Genomic DNA, 15529 nt, shown 5'->3' on the forward strand with positions numbered 1-15529 from the left:
CGGAATTTGATGTCGGGTGGCCCACTGATGTGCCGGCGAGCCAGCCCTCCAGAAAACGAAAGCAAAAATCTCAATCTGTAGCGGTTGGCTGATTTCCACACTGTAAAAACTCCAGACTTGGCCAATTTCAAGCCCCCAGTGGTTTAAGAACTGGCTTCCCAAATTCCAGAATATTTAACAATTGGTTCCCCCATGCCGGCAGAGCCGGCTCCAGCAGAACACTGAGGCAGCCACCAGAAGGATGGGGGTGGCATCTCAAAGCCTCTCCAGAAAATTACCATCAACAGATTATGAGCCATTTTCTGTGACAGGCATTTGCACTTCACTTTGTTTAAATGAAAATCAGCCTCAAAGGGATCTTTCATGGTATGTTTTTCTCCTGTTCTGTCTCCAAAGGCATGTTTGCAAAGAGAACTTTCTACCATGCCTTTTCCATAGCATCAGTAAGTAGGGATCTGCCCAGAGCCCTAAAGGGGCGCACAGTCCCCTTTCTCTCATGGTGCTTCCTCAGTCGGAAGTGCAACCTTAGCTCAAGTTCATCTGGCCTCTGCTTAGAAGCCAGCACTTCCCCAGGTCTGTATGCACCCATGAGAAGCCAGAGGTGAGCGTGATCGCAGCCCTCAGATTCATCTGTATTTGACAGAGGGATGAATAACTCTTTCCCACTTACTGAGTTTACAAAGGAAATCATGGCACTGTGTATAATATACAGTGTGTGGTTGTCTGCATCTCCACCACTTTCTCCTTGAAATTTCCCCATGAAGATGTAACTCCTATGACTTATAAGGCTCCTTATTATTGTGGGTTTTTAAAAGGTATATGTTACACCAAGAAATTTAGAGGAAAAGTAATTATTTGGAGTGGAGTGAAAAAGAAACTTTTAATATTTGGTCCTCTTCCTGTTACTGCACATCATCTGTGATTTCAAAAGCAAAATAAGCTTCCAAAATACAGGTGGTCCTAAAATTGCTTAGAAGACAAGCCGTTAAAGAATCTTTCTCTTTTCTTTGCCACCCCTCATAGAACAGAAATGAAAATCCCATCAGGATGGTGCTTTCTCTTCTTCTTGAGCAGGAAATCAAAGCAGATTCTGTTTTGAAGAAAGACACAGGATTCAACAAACTAAAGAATTTCTTTCACTGGCGTTTTGAGCTAAGCCTTGCCAGTGACACTCTGCATCTTTACTCCTATGCTTTGCACACACTTTTGTATTGTGAGGATGTGGAGAAAAGGGAACCCTTGTACACTGTTGGTGAGAATGTAAATTGGTCCGGCCACTGTGGAAAAGACTATGGAGGTTCCTCTAAAACACTAAAAGTACAACTACCATATGACCCAGCAATACCACTCCTGGGTATATATCTGAAAAAAACAAAAACACTAATTCAAAAAGCTACATGCACCCCAATGTTCATAGCAGCACTATTTACAATAGCCAAGATATGGAAGCAACCCCATTAACAGTTAAATGGATAAAGATGTGTGTGTGTGTGTGTGTGTGTGTGTGTGTGTGTGTGTGTGTACATAACGGAATACTACTCAGCCATAAAAAAGAATGAAATTTTGTCATTTGCAGCAACATGGATGGACTTGGAGGGCACTATGCTAAGTGAAATAAGTCAGACAGAGAAAGACAAATACTGTATGATACCACTTATATGTGGAATCTAAAAAGCACAACAAACTAGTGAATATAACAAAAAAGAAGTAGATTCACAGATATAGAGAACAAAGTAGTGGTGACCAGTGAGGAGAGGGAAGTGGGCAACATAGGGGTAGGGGAGTAAGAGGGACAAACTATTAGGTATAAAATAAGCTATAAGTACTTTTGTAAAACACAGGGAATATAGCCAATATGCTACAATAGCTATAAATGGAGTATAATATTTAAAAATTGTTCATCACTTTATTGTACACCTGTAACTTATATAATATTGTACAGCTACTACACTTCAATTAAAAAAAAGACACATAAAAAAATAGCACAGGCCTTGGGGTCAGACTTTGAGTTTGAAGCCCAATTTGGCATCCCATGAGCTGTGTGGCCTTGGGCAAGTCACTTGCACTCTCTAAACCTCAGTTTCCTCGGCTGTAGAGGAACGTTCCAGGGCCGTTCTAAGGATCAAATAAATGAGTCAATGCATATAAAGCCCTTAGCACAGTGGCTGCTGGTGCAGAGCAGGCACTCCATTAATGCTGCTGCTGCTGCTTCTGTCTAGCTGCTCCAATACATGTACCTTGTCTTTCAACTATACTTTGACTGCTTGAAGGGATGGGTCATTTTTCTCATCTCATAGATCCCAGGAACACACCGAGTATAGGACCTAAGCAAGGTCTTGCAGACCGAGGTGTTGTTGAATCAGGATGCGGAGGCAAGAAGAAAGAGCTGGGCCCAGGTAGGAAGGAAGCCCTGGGGGAGGGATGAGGGTGTCTCCTCTGTGGAGATGGTGGCACTTTGCTTAGCTGAGACATCCCAGACTTAAGCAAGAAGCCTGCTCCTTCACCATGTGGCTTCAGACTGGTCTCATGGTAGCCTCTGCTGAAGGGACCTCCCCAGGTCCCTGGTGACTCAAGTTTCCACTAGGGAGGTCCCCTCTCTGACTTGTCTAACAAAGATGGGGTCTTTCTGAGCCCCATCCGTGAGCTCGTCACCCTGGACTGGGGGGATCTGGCCAGAGGAGATGAACAATGAAACACAATCTCAGATGGAGAGGGCAGGGCAAGAAGAACTGATACATGGAGCAGGACAGGGACTGTGTTTGTGGAGGCGGGGGTAAATGTAAAGCATAAAAAGGGAGATGTCATCCCTGGGCACAGACTACTTCAGACTGTCCACTAGAATCACTGCTCCTCCTTGAAACAATGAGCTCAAAAAGAAAGTCCATGAGATGAGGAGCATAGAGTGATACACGCTAAGCCTTGAATGTTCAGCTTCATACCCTGAAGACAATAGGAGAATGGGGTTGAGGAACCGAGGACCCCTCTGGAGCACAGTCAGAAACTGGATAATGGTTCTGTCCAACTAGTCTGCTTTTATTTGCTGGGATCCGATTGTAAGTCCTCTCCTGGTCTGGGGGTTAACGGGAGCACGTGGAGAAGCCATCACCCAGCCCTCCAGAAGTTTACTGTCTGGCTGGGAAGCAGGGCTTGCAGGTGGGCAGCCAGAGTCACCCTAGAGGTTGAGGGGTAGCAGAGAGAGCTCAGGACTGAGAGGTAGAAAGTCAAGCCCTTACTCCCTGAACGATTGAGGTCAATGAACCTTGAGGAACCTTGGCTTTCCTATATCTACAATAGAAATCATCATCATTATCATATTATCATCATCCCAGGGATTGCAGCAACATATTTACCTTCCAATGGAATTATTTTAGACAGTCCATAGTTAGCGTTTTAATTTTTCTCTAATCATAAAGAACAAATAAAAGCATTTGGAGGAATAGCAAATTGAAAATCCCTGACCTTAGAATCAAAGTTCTTTCTTCTCTACAGAAGTGTAGGAATCAAGTTCTTAATTCAATAACATGGTGTCCCATCGTGTTTAATGTTTACATTTCCCTTTTTGCTGATTGCCGAGATATTACCGTGCAAATATGCTCTGAGGTTACTCTTGAAAAATGGCCCATTTCCCAGTCTTTTGCATTTGCTGTATTAATGGTCAGGAGTGAGCAGCTCTTTAAGGAAGATGTTGATCATCTTAACATCCATTTGGAATTCAAGAAGTTCATCCTGATTAAGAAGCCCAAGGAAGCACAGATCCACGAACCATGCTTTTCAGAATAAAAGGATTGATAAATCCAAGGCAAAACCTGAGTACTAAGGTGGAATTATTCTGATATTTGCAGATTTTAAGATGAGTGGTGATAGTGACTTGAAATTGTCAGCCCTTTAACATAAAGAAATATTTTAGCAAATCTGGGCATAAAATTGGCATACAGAAGTCTGAGAATCATGGTTCTGGGAAAGCCGATGAGGGTTAACGTGACAATGGAGTTGGTGGGATGATTGTGATCAAATAGTCAAACTGGGAGGAAACCTAGAAAGTTTTAATGAATTCCCTTTAATTACTGCAGAGGAAAATGAGTCCCAGAGAAAAGCATGGTTTCCCTAGGTCCCTTGGGTGTTGACTGCAAAGTTACAACTGGAGTGCACGGCCTCAAGATGAGTCACATGAAACCCAAATCCTCACTGTCCCTTTTGTTCTAGGCTGATTCTTCAGTTCCTGTCCCTGTGCTGCCTTGGAATTCTTCTGGAAATAGAGGGTCTTTCCACCAACCTGGAAACTTCCTTGGTTCCCCCAGAATTCTCCCAGCCCTTCTGAAGAGCTGCATGGGTCCCAGTACTTTAATAAAACACAGTCACCAGGGGGACTTCCCTAAAGTCCAATAGCCTTGGAAAGACCAAGGAGAAGTCTACAGAAAAGGCCCATGCCCTCACCACAACCATCACTGGCCTCCAGAGGCAGCAGGAAGGAGCCTGTCCACCCATTTCTACCTGAGCCAGAGCCAAATATATCCTTGGTCAGGCAGGAGCATTTCTCCCAGTGAGAGCAAACCAAGGCTCTTAAGGGCACAGGTCCAGCTAAGGCTTCCCCCAAGCATGAGTTCCAGATTTTCTCGGGAAGCAGTCAGAGCTGACCTGCCAGGCGGTGATGTGATCTTTCTCAGAAACACCTGGATTTCTGGGACAGCACAGAGCTCACCGCTGGGGCCAGCAAGCTCACACCAGGGAAGGGGCCATGGTGCAGGTGGTCTTCTCATGTTCTATGTGGGCAAGGAAGAGACAGGAGTCATTTCCATATGCAGTATACTGAGACCCAAGAAAGATCCACAGGCCCAAAGCTAACTCCCTTAGCTATGAACCACAGTGCCTGGGATTCTACCATAGGAATTCCACCTGTCCCCATCTCTTGTGTTCAAATCTGGGCTTTACCACTTCACAGTTGCCTACCTTGAGCAAGTAATTGGACCCCTCTGAGGCACACGTTCCTTACCTTTAAAATGGCATCATGATCCCCAGCTCATAGAGCTGTCCCCAGGATGAGAGACTATAAGGGGGAGCTCTCCCTGGCACCCAGCAGGAGAACAACTAATGTCAGTCCCTTCCTTTCCCTTTAGCTGCAGGGCTTCCCTTTCTGGGCACATTTTCTGCAGTATGTCCAAAGAGGGAACGTAGTGAGTGTATTCAGATGCCTGCTCCCTGCGAGAAGAGATGGGACTCCTAGCTGCAGGGGGAGCACTGGGCCAGCAGGAGAGACAAATGCCTTGAAAAGGGAGGCTGGGGGGGGGTGGCTCAGCCCCACTGCCACTGCCACTGCCCAGTTTCCATTGGCTTCAGGAATCCCTAAAGAGCTTTCTCCCTAAGGCTTGGGCAAGTATGATGGAGACTTTGATTTCTAAATAATTGCACATAATATGGTATTAAGCAGTGAGATTTAAAACCTTAAAGAGCAAGGATAGTTTATGCCAAACACACTCCAATTTCCCCACGTGAGCTAAGATTGAAGGTTTCAGATGGCCCATGTCAACTCCCTGACTTGTTGATATGCTGGTTCTACCTGTATGTGCATAATTACTGGAAGAGTCAATGTTAAAATTTCAGAAGAAGGTCCCATCTGGAAAATCCATTTCTATATTTTCTGGAGAGGAACACCCATTGCCTGGTATACAACACCCTCCCGCCCTTCTCACGGGGCTCCCTTACCTTCCCTTCACTGTGCTCGCACAGCGGCTGGATGGGAACAGTGGGCTGGGCTCAGTCTGAGGTCCCCTACTTCTACTGGCTGACTCTCTCCTCAGGGAAGACCCCTAAATTTTTTGAACATCTGTTTTCTTAGCTATCAAACTGGCAGATGGACACCTATGTTCCTGCAGTCTTGTGAGGATTAAAAGAACAAGGAGAAAAAAAAATCATTTCATCGATCCCTAGTAAAATGGTGAATCCTTTCCTCTTGGGGTAACAAGGGAGACGCCTTAGAGAGTGTTCTGGCTCCTGCATCTTCCCTTGGGTTCCACTCCAAGGTGAAGAGGTGAGGAACCAAACCCTGCCCTGCCCTTGGACTGCAGCGATGATGACTGAAGGGGGTGTCACTGGCTAGTGAGACAGCAGGGAAGTTTCCTTCTGCTGGTGGGTTTAGATACAGGTGTACTCTTGTCAAAGGAGCATGTTCTTGGATTGGAAGATTCAACATTGTGAAAATGACTCTACTACCCAAAGCAATCTACAGATTCAATGCAATCCCTATCAAACTATCACTGGCATTTTTCACAGAACTAGAACAAAAATTTTCACAATTAGTATGGAAACACAAAAGACTCCGAATAGCCAAAGCAATCTTAAGAACGAAAAATGGAGCTGGAGGAATCAGGCTCCCTGACTTCAGACTATACTACAAAGCTACAGTAATCAAGACAGTATGGTACTGGCACAAAAACAGAAATATAGATCAATGGAACAGGATAGAAAGCCCAGAGATAAACCCATGCACATATGGTCACCTTATCTTTGATAAAGGAGGGAAGGATATACAGTGGAGAAAAGACAGCCTCTTCAATAAGTGGTGCTGGGAAAACTGGACAGGTACCTGTAAAAGTATGAGATTAGAACACTCCCTAACACCATACACAAAAATAAGCTCAAAATGGATTAAAGATCTAAATGTAAGGCCAGAAACTATCAAACTCTTAGAGGAAAACATAGGCAGAACACTCTATGACATAAATCACAGCAAGATTCTTTTTGATCCACCTCCTAGAGAAATGGAAATAAAAACAAAAATAAACAAATGGGACCTAATGAAATGTAAAAGCTTTTGCACAGCAAAGGAAACCATAAACAAGACCAAAGACAACCCACAGAATGGGAGAAAATATTTGCAAATGAAGCAACTGACAAAGGATTAATGTCCAAAAATTACAAGCAGCTCGTGCAGCTCAATATCCAAAAAACAAACAACGCAATCCAAAAATGCACAGAAGACCTAAACAGACATTTCTCCAAAGAAGATATACAGATTGCCAACAAACACATGAAAGAATGCTCAACATCATTAATCATTAGAGAAATGCAAATCAAAACTACAAACAGATATCATCTCACACCAGTCAGAATGGCCATCATCAAAAAATCCAGAAACAATAAATGCTGGAGATGGTGTGGAGAAAAGGGAACACTCTTGCACTGCTGGTGGGAATGTAGATTGATACAGCCACTATGGAGAACAGTATGGAGGTTCCTTAAAAAACTACAAATAGAACTACCATACGACCCAGCAATCCCACTGCTGGGCATATACCCTGAGAAAACCATAATTCAAAAAGAGTCATGTACCAAAATGTTCATTGCAGCTCTATTTACAATAGCCAGGACATGGAAGCAACCTAAGTGTCCATCATCAGATGAATGGATAAAGAAGATGTGGCACATATATACAATGGAATATTACTCAGCCATAAAAGGAAACGAAATTGAGTTATTTGTAGTGAGGTGGATGGACCTGGAGTCTGTCATACAGAGTGAAGTAAGTCAGAAAGAGAAAAACAAATACCCTATGCTAACACATATATATGGAATCTAAGTAAAAAAAAAAAAGGGGTCATGAAGAACCTAGGGGTAAGATGGGAATAAAGACACAGATCTACTAGGGAATGGACTTGAGGATATGGGGAGGGGGAGGGGTAAGCTGGGACAAAGTGAGAGAGAGGCATGGACATATATACACTACCCAAAGTAAAATAGATAGCTAGTGGGAAGCAGCCTCATAGCACAGGGAGATCAGCTAGGTGGTCTGTGACCACCTTGAAGGGTGGTATAGGGAGGATAGGAGGGAGGGAGACACAGGAGGGAGAAGATATGGGAACATATGTATATGTATGACTGATTCTCTTTGTTATAAAGCAGAAACTAACACACCATTGTAAAGCAATTATACTCCAATAAAGATGTTTAAAAAGAAGAGAGAGAATGTTCTTGTCACCCTGGAGAGGTGAATATGCAGATGTCTGCTCCAAGAGTCCCTGCTTAAAGGACTTGGTGATTCTGACATTTCAATGCCAGGGAACCCCTCTCCTGAAAACTGGCCCTACAAGACTCTTCCCTGGATCTCTGCTTGGATGTCACAGAACAACAGGGACACCAGGAGCTCCTCCTGTCTGAAGGAGGGAGACTTGGGAAGAGCTAGGGGAAGAGGGCAGATCCAGGGGAAGAGCCGCCTCCTTGTGTTAGAGGAAAAAGGTAAGGAAGACTCCGAGAAGAGGCTGGAGAGTCAAAATCAAAGAGCCCAAAGGGCAGGCTACTTTTGGGGAGCCAGGGCAGGATGTGGGGACCCTCCAAGCAGATGCCATCACAAGGACAACATCGTTCTGGAAGTTCCCTGTGGGCCATGCAGAAATTCTAGTGTGCTCTTGTCTCTCTTTTCCCAGCTGTCCTCGCACTCAGTGAAAGAATCCATCCAGATTGCTAGTCGTCTCAAAGAGAAATTTTCTCATCAATGCCTGACAGTGAGAATGTGTAAAAAAGGAAAAGTTGTCACATCATTAACTGAATGATCATTTACAAAGTGAGTTCCCACTCAAACGTTCCCCTTGCTTACAGCTTAACAAGAGCGTCGGGGAAAAATACTCAACACTTGACTTAGCATAAAATAGCACACAGGTGCAGTTATAACACCATTTTTGGTAAACATAAGATAAGATGAACATGAGTTTATACTTCTTAATTCCATGTTTCATGACAGTGTTCTAAAAATCTATTGTGAAATTTTTCTCTCTTGCTTTTATGAAGATTCATTTTGCAAGTGGCCTTTCTTCGGTATAAATTATGTGTAAAGAACAAGGGCCTTGTGCACTGTCCACCATCATGTGTGGGTTTGGGAAGACTTAACTGACCCTCCCATCTCCTTGTGGGCCATCCTGGAGAGGGACCTTGTTTTCTAGAATTCCAGGCAGAAACTGGCATGTGGACACAGGGGAGGAGACGGAATGCTGGGACAACTGAGGCCAGACCTCCTGCCCCTTCTCTTGTGTCAGGGAAGCTGCCCTCTGGGGTGACAGGTAGTGGGCATCCAGCCTGCAGGGTCCAGGAGGAGTACTGAGACACAATTCTGGGCTCACTTTGCCAGTGCGAGGAAAGCCCTCTCGGATCAATCTGCCCCTTCCTGGGAGAATTCCGGCAGGCTCGGGGCAGGTTTCCTGGAATCGGCTCTCTGGAAGAAGCACATTCTAGTGACGATGTGGGTCCCAGTGGGGACCTCTCTCTGGAGCAGAAATGGGCCTGGTCATCTATCACTCAGAGAATCTATCCATCTGCAAGCTGTGTTGCTCAGGGTTGGACCGTATTAAAAGAAAGAAAGGGTGGAGGCTCTGCAGACCGGATCTGACACGGTAAGGCAGCCTCAAATGCCTGCCCTACACACGGCCATTTGAAAAAGCAGGAACCCCACTGGTCCTCCGCAGGGGAGTGACCGTGTTCCGCAGGTGCTCTGCAGGTGACACCAGGCCCACCACCTTGGTCCCCACAGACTGAGCGGGGGTTGGGGGCTTACACTGAAGGAGATTGGACTCAGGGACCACACCACCTCTTAGGTCACCGAGCATGTCCTGTGCTCCAAGGGGATCCTATGTGTGCACAGCTGCAAATGGACCCAGAGCTGCCCTTTCTCAGGGGTGGTGGTACAGATGCCAGGGAATAACGGGAAAGCAGGTCCTGTCCCAGGACACAGAGGTGCAATGCCAGGTGTCTATGAGGCCTGCTACATTGTCTAGTCTTGGGCTAGTGGGAGGCCAGGGTGCCAGGGGTCTGATCAAACAGCATCCACACTGACTGCCTTTCCTGGGGAAGGCACCTGCCTCGTGGAAGGAGCCCAGCACAGGGTAGATGCTCAGTAAATGTTTGTCTGATGAATGACTCTGTGAAATCTGCCCGGTGTAGATGCTGGGAGTCAGCAGTGAAACCTTTCACTGTTGCTCTGAGGAGGGGAAAGGATTGACTTTGGAGGTGGCTGCTCAGTCGCTTGGGAGAAAAGTAATGTGTTCTCTCCTTCACTGAGGGACCCCGGGCCTAGAAGAGGAGGAACGGAGGTTACCGTCCATGACTAGCTATGACTAAAATTACCAAAATGTGTGTCATGCGTGGGCCCTTTAAATGTTAGGGTTGAGAGAGTTTCGAGCTGTCTTAGGATACGATGCCTTCATTCCCCTGGAACTCCGTTAGTACTGGGAATGAACCTTGACAAAAACCCGATGTTCAACCAGGGTCCGTCACGAGCATGGTTATTAACAGGCACCTGAATGCACTTTGTCAGGAACTTTAGTAAAATAGCTAAGTCAGGGGGATCAAATATTTAAAGGTCATGCATCTTAAGAGGGACGAATTTAAAGAAATAAGCCTCTGAATAAACTTGGTACTTCCCTCACTCATTCTTAACTGCTATTAGTCACTGTTTCACCTAAACCTGGAGCTACCTCAAGCCTTGAATAGAACACTTCTTTCTAAGCCACCCCGAGTCCTTGCCCTGGAATGAGATTCCTTCCATGTTACCACCAGAAATTCAGGTTTTGCCTTTAGTTTTCTGTTTCAGCAACAGCTTCTTTTTTTTCATCCTGGCTTTGGGTTTTTCCTGAATTATGAACAGCGACTCTTTCTGGGGTCAATTAAGGGGTATTTGGTATGAGATAGAATTATTACACTTTGCACAGTTGCTGAGGATGTAAAGTCAGCCCAAAGAACTCTTCACACTCTACTGTGAAGTCAGCAGGCTTGGGGTGGGAAGCAAGAAAAGAGGGGGCTCCTCTCAGCTGGACATTGCTCAGCTGGCAACAAAGAAAGAATCCTGGGTCTTCTCTCATACTGTGCTGGGAACAGAATAGAAATGTCTGCTGCTGGCAGCTCTCGCTTGGAGAACAGTGACTTTCCAAGTGTGGGTGGTATACTGCAGTGAGTTTCTCTCTTTCTCCCGTGCCCCTAGCTCGCTGCTCTGTAAAGAAGAGGGCAGGAGGGAGGGACTGTCTCTGGAAGAATCCAGGTTATCCTTTGAAGGGGGCCACAGAACCGGGCAGCAGGGGGAAAGATATCCTTACCAACCGCACAAGAGTGAATTGTGCAAGTTGGCAATATTCTGATTAAAGCTGTACAATTCCTTCCATTCCGGCTAAAATGACCAGCCTTTACTGTGAACAAGTATCTCCTTGTTCCCTGATAAGAGCAAGGTGAAGATAAAGTTCTAATCAGCTTCCGAAGTTCCCGCTACCGTCTCCATCCATCAAGCACCGGTTCCCTGAAGATCAGAACACCACAGTTTTTCAAGGACTGGCAGGTATTTTGTTCTCTGTTGTTGCACGGCCTTGGTATTGTGAAGCCTTTTTTCTTGTCTTTATCTTCCCTCCCCAACTAGTTCAAACACTCCTTGAGAGCCCACCTGGGACTGAGTACACAGTAGGCGCTCTATAAAGGCCTGTCCCATTGGGTGTGATTCTCCAAGAATTTAGCAAAGCCATGGAAAACAAGAGAAAAGAATGTCTCCCCCATCTCCTCCAGAATATTGCTTTGTATTTTATTTTTGACAATCTAGGCATGGTTGAGCATACTTCCAGACTTAATTTGATATCTTGTGACTAGGATTCTGAGATCACAGCTAACACGCTTTCTCCAAAAGGACCCTAAAAAATACATGAATGCATAACTCCCTTCTCCAGGCTGCTGATGGAAAGATAAGCGTACAGTCTCTAAATGACGCTACAAAGAGCCTGTGATGATGGAATTGGAGGCACTAGGGCAGCCATGGGAGGTTGAGGGAACACTGTCTCCCCCGAGAGCTCACAGTGGATGGTATGGCTGCCAGTCCTCCAGTCACAGCAGGCCAGCTGTGCACGTTCATTCAGTTCTGCAGCAGGGGGTGCGGCAGGCGGTGTGAAGGCAATGCAGAAATTAGCATCCCCTGGCTTGGCTAAATGGACAGACCAGCATCTCGTCAAAAGGAGATTTCTCCGGGCGTTCCATCCAGCTGCTACAGCTACATGAACTGGCTCTGGCCAATGAATTACCACAAGCAAAACTGAGTGGTGTCACTTCCGGGTCAATGCAGTTTAAGCAGTTGTGCCTTTTCCATCATTCTGTTCCCTTCCTTGGCCACATGTTGCAGGTGGCACAGCTGTATGATGGAACTAGCCTGAATGCCTAGGCCATCCCCCAGGAGAAAGCACACGCACACTGGCACGCTGGAATAGCTCGGCAAATGCAATGACGACCAATATTAATGTTACTGTTACTACGACTGTTTGGTGATCGACTGATAACGTGGCAACCAAGGTCAGTCTGTGGCCAGCGTGAGGCAGTGAAGTCCACTGGGGAGGGTGGGAGATAGAAACTCACACTTAGCCCGTGAGTGCTCACTGCAAACCAGGAACACTGCCTTGTTTGATTCTTACAAAAATCCTAATGATATAGGAGATATTAGCTGCTCCATTTTACAAAAAATAAAATAAAATTTTAAAAAACTGGCAGAAGGGCTCAAGGTTACGTGACTGGTAGTGTCCAACATCAAGAGGGAAACCCAGGTTTGACCCCTGCACATCTGCTACCCTCTTCCTAACAGGTTCCCTACAATCTTGCCTTTCCCTTTGCCCGCACGAGGGCCTGTAGTGATACCTCCTGACCACCAGGGGCATCACAAAAGCTCCCGGTAAAGACTGTCTTGGCAGCCTCTCTAAGAGCACGAAGGACACGGGTGAGAGCAGAAGGTAATTATAATTGCACTTGGGCCTTGGTGCTATCAGGAAGCATCACTTCAGGGTTTATGGTCGTCTCCCAACTCTCTACAGCAACCTAGTGGCCCAAAGATGCCTCTCCTATCTTGTTAGATTGTAAGCCCCACAGCCTACCTCTGTTGTACATATGCAAGAAATTATCCCCAGCCCATGAACAGGACCGTGCCCGTGTCCTCACGTTCAGCCTGGACCCTCAGTGGTATGTTGGGCTGCGTGGGAGGCTGCGTAATCAGAAGTACATTTATTAAAGAAAAGGAAAGGAAAACCTTCAGGGACACAGATTCCTACTTTCCTATCACAGGGTCATATTTTAAAGAGAATTTAAGAGGATCTCATAGTTTCTGGTCTTTAGAGTTTAAAAGTGAATATCGAGGGCTTCCCTGGTGGTGCAGTGGTTGAGAGTCTGCCTGCTGATGCAGGGGACACGGGTTCGTGCCCCGGTCCGGGAAGATCCCACGTGCCGCGGAGCAGCTGGGCCCGTGAGCCACGGCCGCTGAGCCTGCGCGTCCGGAGCCTGTGCTCTGCAACGGGAGAGGCCACAACAGTGAGAGGCCCGCGTACCGCAAAAAAAAAAAAAAAGTGAATATTGAAAGCAACGTTTTAAATCATTTTCTTTTGCTTAAGAAAAAGCTGCCCACCTTGATCACTGCCGGAAGTTAATAAGTGGAGGATGAGGTGCATTGCCTTACGGTGGCAGACGGTCATTCTAATACCTCGGTACAGTCCACAGACAGCCAAGGGCCTTGAGTGGGGAGCCACTGCCACATCACAAGAGGGGAGGAGAGAAATAACAGGATAAGACTCCATGTCAAGTCAAGAAAGGAAATGAGTTCACAGCAAAAGATGAGAGGAGTTGTTAGGGTAAATTAAGAGAGCTAGGGCTTTCCAAAGAAGAGTTCATGAAAGTTGCATGGTTTAAAAATAAAAAGAGGGCTTCCCTGGTGGCGCAGTGGTTGAGAGTCCGCCTGCCGATGCAGGGGACGCGGGTTCGTGCCCAGGTCCGGGAGGATCCCACATGCCGCGGAGCGGCTGGGCCCGTGAGCCACGGCCGTTGAGCCTGCGCGTCCGGAGCCTGTGCTCCGCAACGGGAGAGGCCACAACAGTGAGAGGCCTGCGTACCGCAAAAAAAATAAAATAAAATAAAATAGAAAAGAAAAAGAAATGCAATTTACAGAAGGTGGTGATGTGGGATTTTAGAGAGTTATTCGGCATGTGTATGCAAGTATGTGTTTCTTTGGGAGACAGGAGGGAAAAACACGTTGTGTAACCTCTCAGGAGGAGGGGTAAAGCCTGACACTGCCAGTCTTTAGATAGGTCTCTGCAACATCTGATTATCAACTGTCAAAAAAATTAGGAGCAAGATCAGCATGCTACTGCCTCGGCAACATCTCCCCACAGGCTGGCCCAGAGTCCAACGAACAGAAACTGTCCCAGTTATCCTCAATCCACCTTTTGTTCCTGCGTTCATCTTAGCCCTTAACCTGAGACAGCCATTTTCTTCAGGGTTGGCAAATAGATTTCATCTACTCTGTCAGCACTAATTGAACCTGCAGCATCACACTGAGAAGAATTCAGGATAGAAATGCTTTAGACAGCTAAAAATGTGCATCTCTCCCCCTCCCTTGCAGATAGGGATGGCCGTTGGACCCAGGTCTTGCCGTTGAGATGGAAGCAGCAATCTGGTGGGTGTAGTGGATTGAATACATCCTCAAAGATACGTCCACATCTAGGACCCTGTGAATGTGACCTTATTTGGAAAAGGGGTCTTCGCTGATGTAACTGAGTTAAGGATCTAGACATGAGACAATCCTGAATTATCCAAGTGGACCTTAAATCTCATGACAAGTGTCCTTACTAGGACACACCGAGGAGAGGCACATGGGAGAAGAGAAAGCCACGTGAAGATGGATTCAGAGATGAGAGTGATACAGCCACAAGCCAAGGAATGCCTGGAGCCTCCAGAAGCTGAAAGAGGCAAGAAAGGCTTTTCCCCTGGAGCCTTGAGGGACCCCAGCCCTATGGACACCTTGATTTCAGACTTCCAGCCTCCTCCAGGCTGTGAGAGAACAAATCTCAGCCGTTTTAAGCCACCAGGTTCATGGTAATTTGTTACAACAGCCCTGGGAAACTAATCTAAGGGGACTTCCAGCAGAGCTCCGTAAAAGCTAGCAGTTACTCTTTCACCCTTTTGTTCATTAAAATCTGCCCGAGGGGAGAAAGTTGCTATTGGATGAGATTGTCTGGGCCATGTATGGACCAGCGGATTCTTGTGTCCTTCTCTGGGCTGTGGCATCTGGCACACCCCTCACTTGGCTAATTGTCCCAACACGTGACTCTTAATGCTTCAAGTGTTCACATATGATCTCACCTCTAAATATGGCTTGAACCTGTGGTTTAATCCTAGATTTATGATCTGGGCCGGACAGTGTTTGCTCTTTTCTTTTTGGCATGGCAGTCCAGTGAATTTCACCTCTCCCTCCTGCTCCTGAGTGGGTACTCAACTCCTAATGCTTTTGCATAATATAAAACAGTAATAATTAATAATAATACTTTCAGGAGCACAGAGTCTATACCCCAGTAACTTAGAGCCATCAGATAAGCTGTTTGGAAGCCAGACAGGAAAAAAACAGGGGACTTCATGTCTACTATAAAACAGTGAACTACATCCAAAGAGGATTGCATACTTTTGAGTATTTTGTAATTGCCTCCAAAGCCAGGGGAATGAATAAAATCTCCAGAAAAAAAAAAAAAATTTTTTTTTTTTTTACTGC

At 46.0% G+C, this 15529-nt stretch overlaps 1 protein-coding gene across 1 annotated transcript in view; it reads right to left on the reverse strand.

Annotated features, from left to right (window-relative positions):
- The window catches only part of CLSTN2 (calsyntenin 2), a 597917-nt gene that overhangs the window by 418276 nt on the left and 164112 nt on the right, over positions 1–15529 (reverse strand). The window lies entirely within an intron of this gene.

Source organism: Kogia breviceps, chromosome 5 (assembly GCF_026419965.1).
Source record: "Kogia breviceps isolate mKogBre1 chromosome 5, mKogBre1 haplotype 1, whole genome shotgun sequence".
Classification (NCBI taxonomy): Eukaryota; Metazoa; Chordata; class Mammalia; order Artiodactyla; family Physeteridae; genus Kogia; species Kogia breviceps.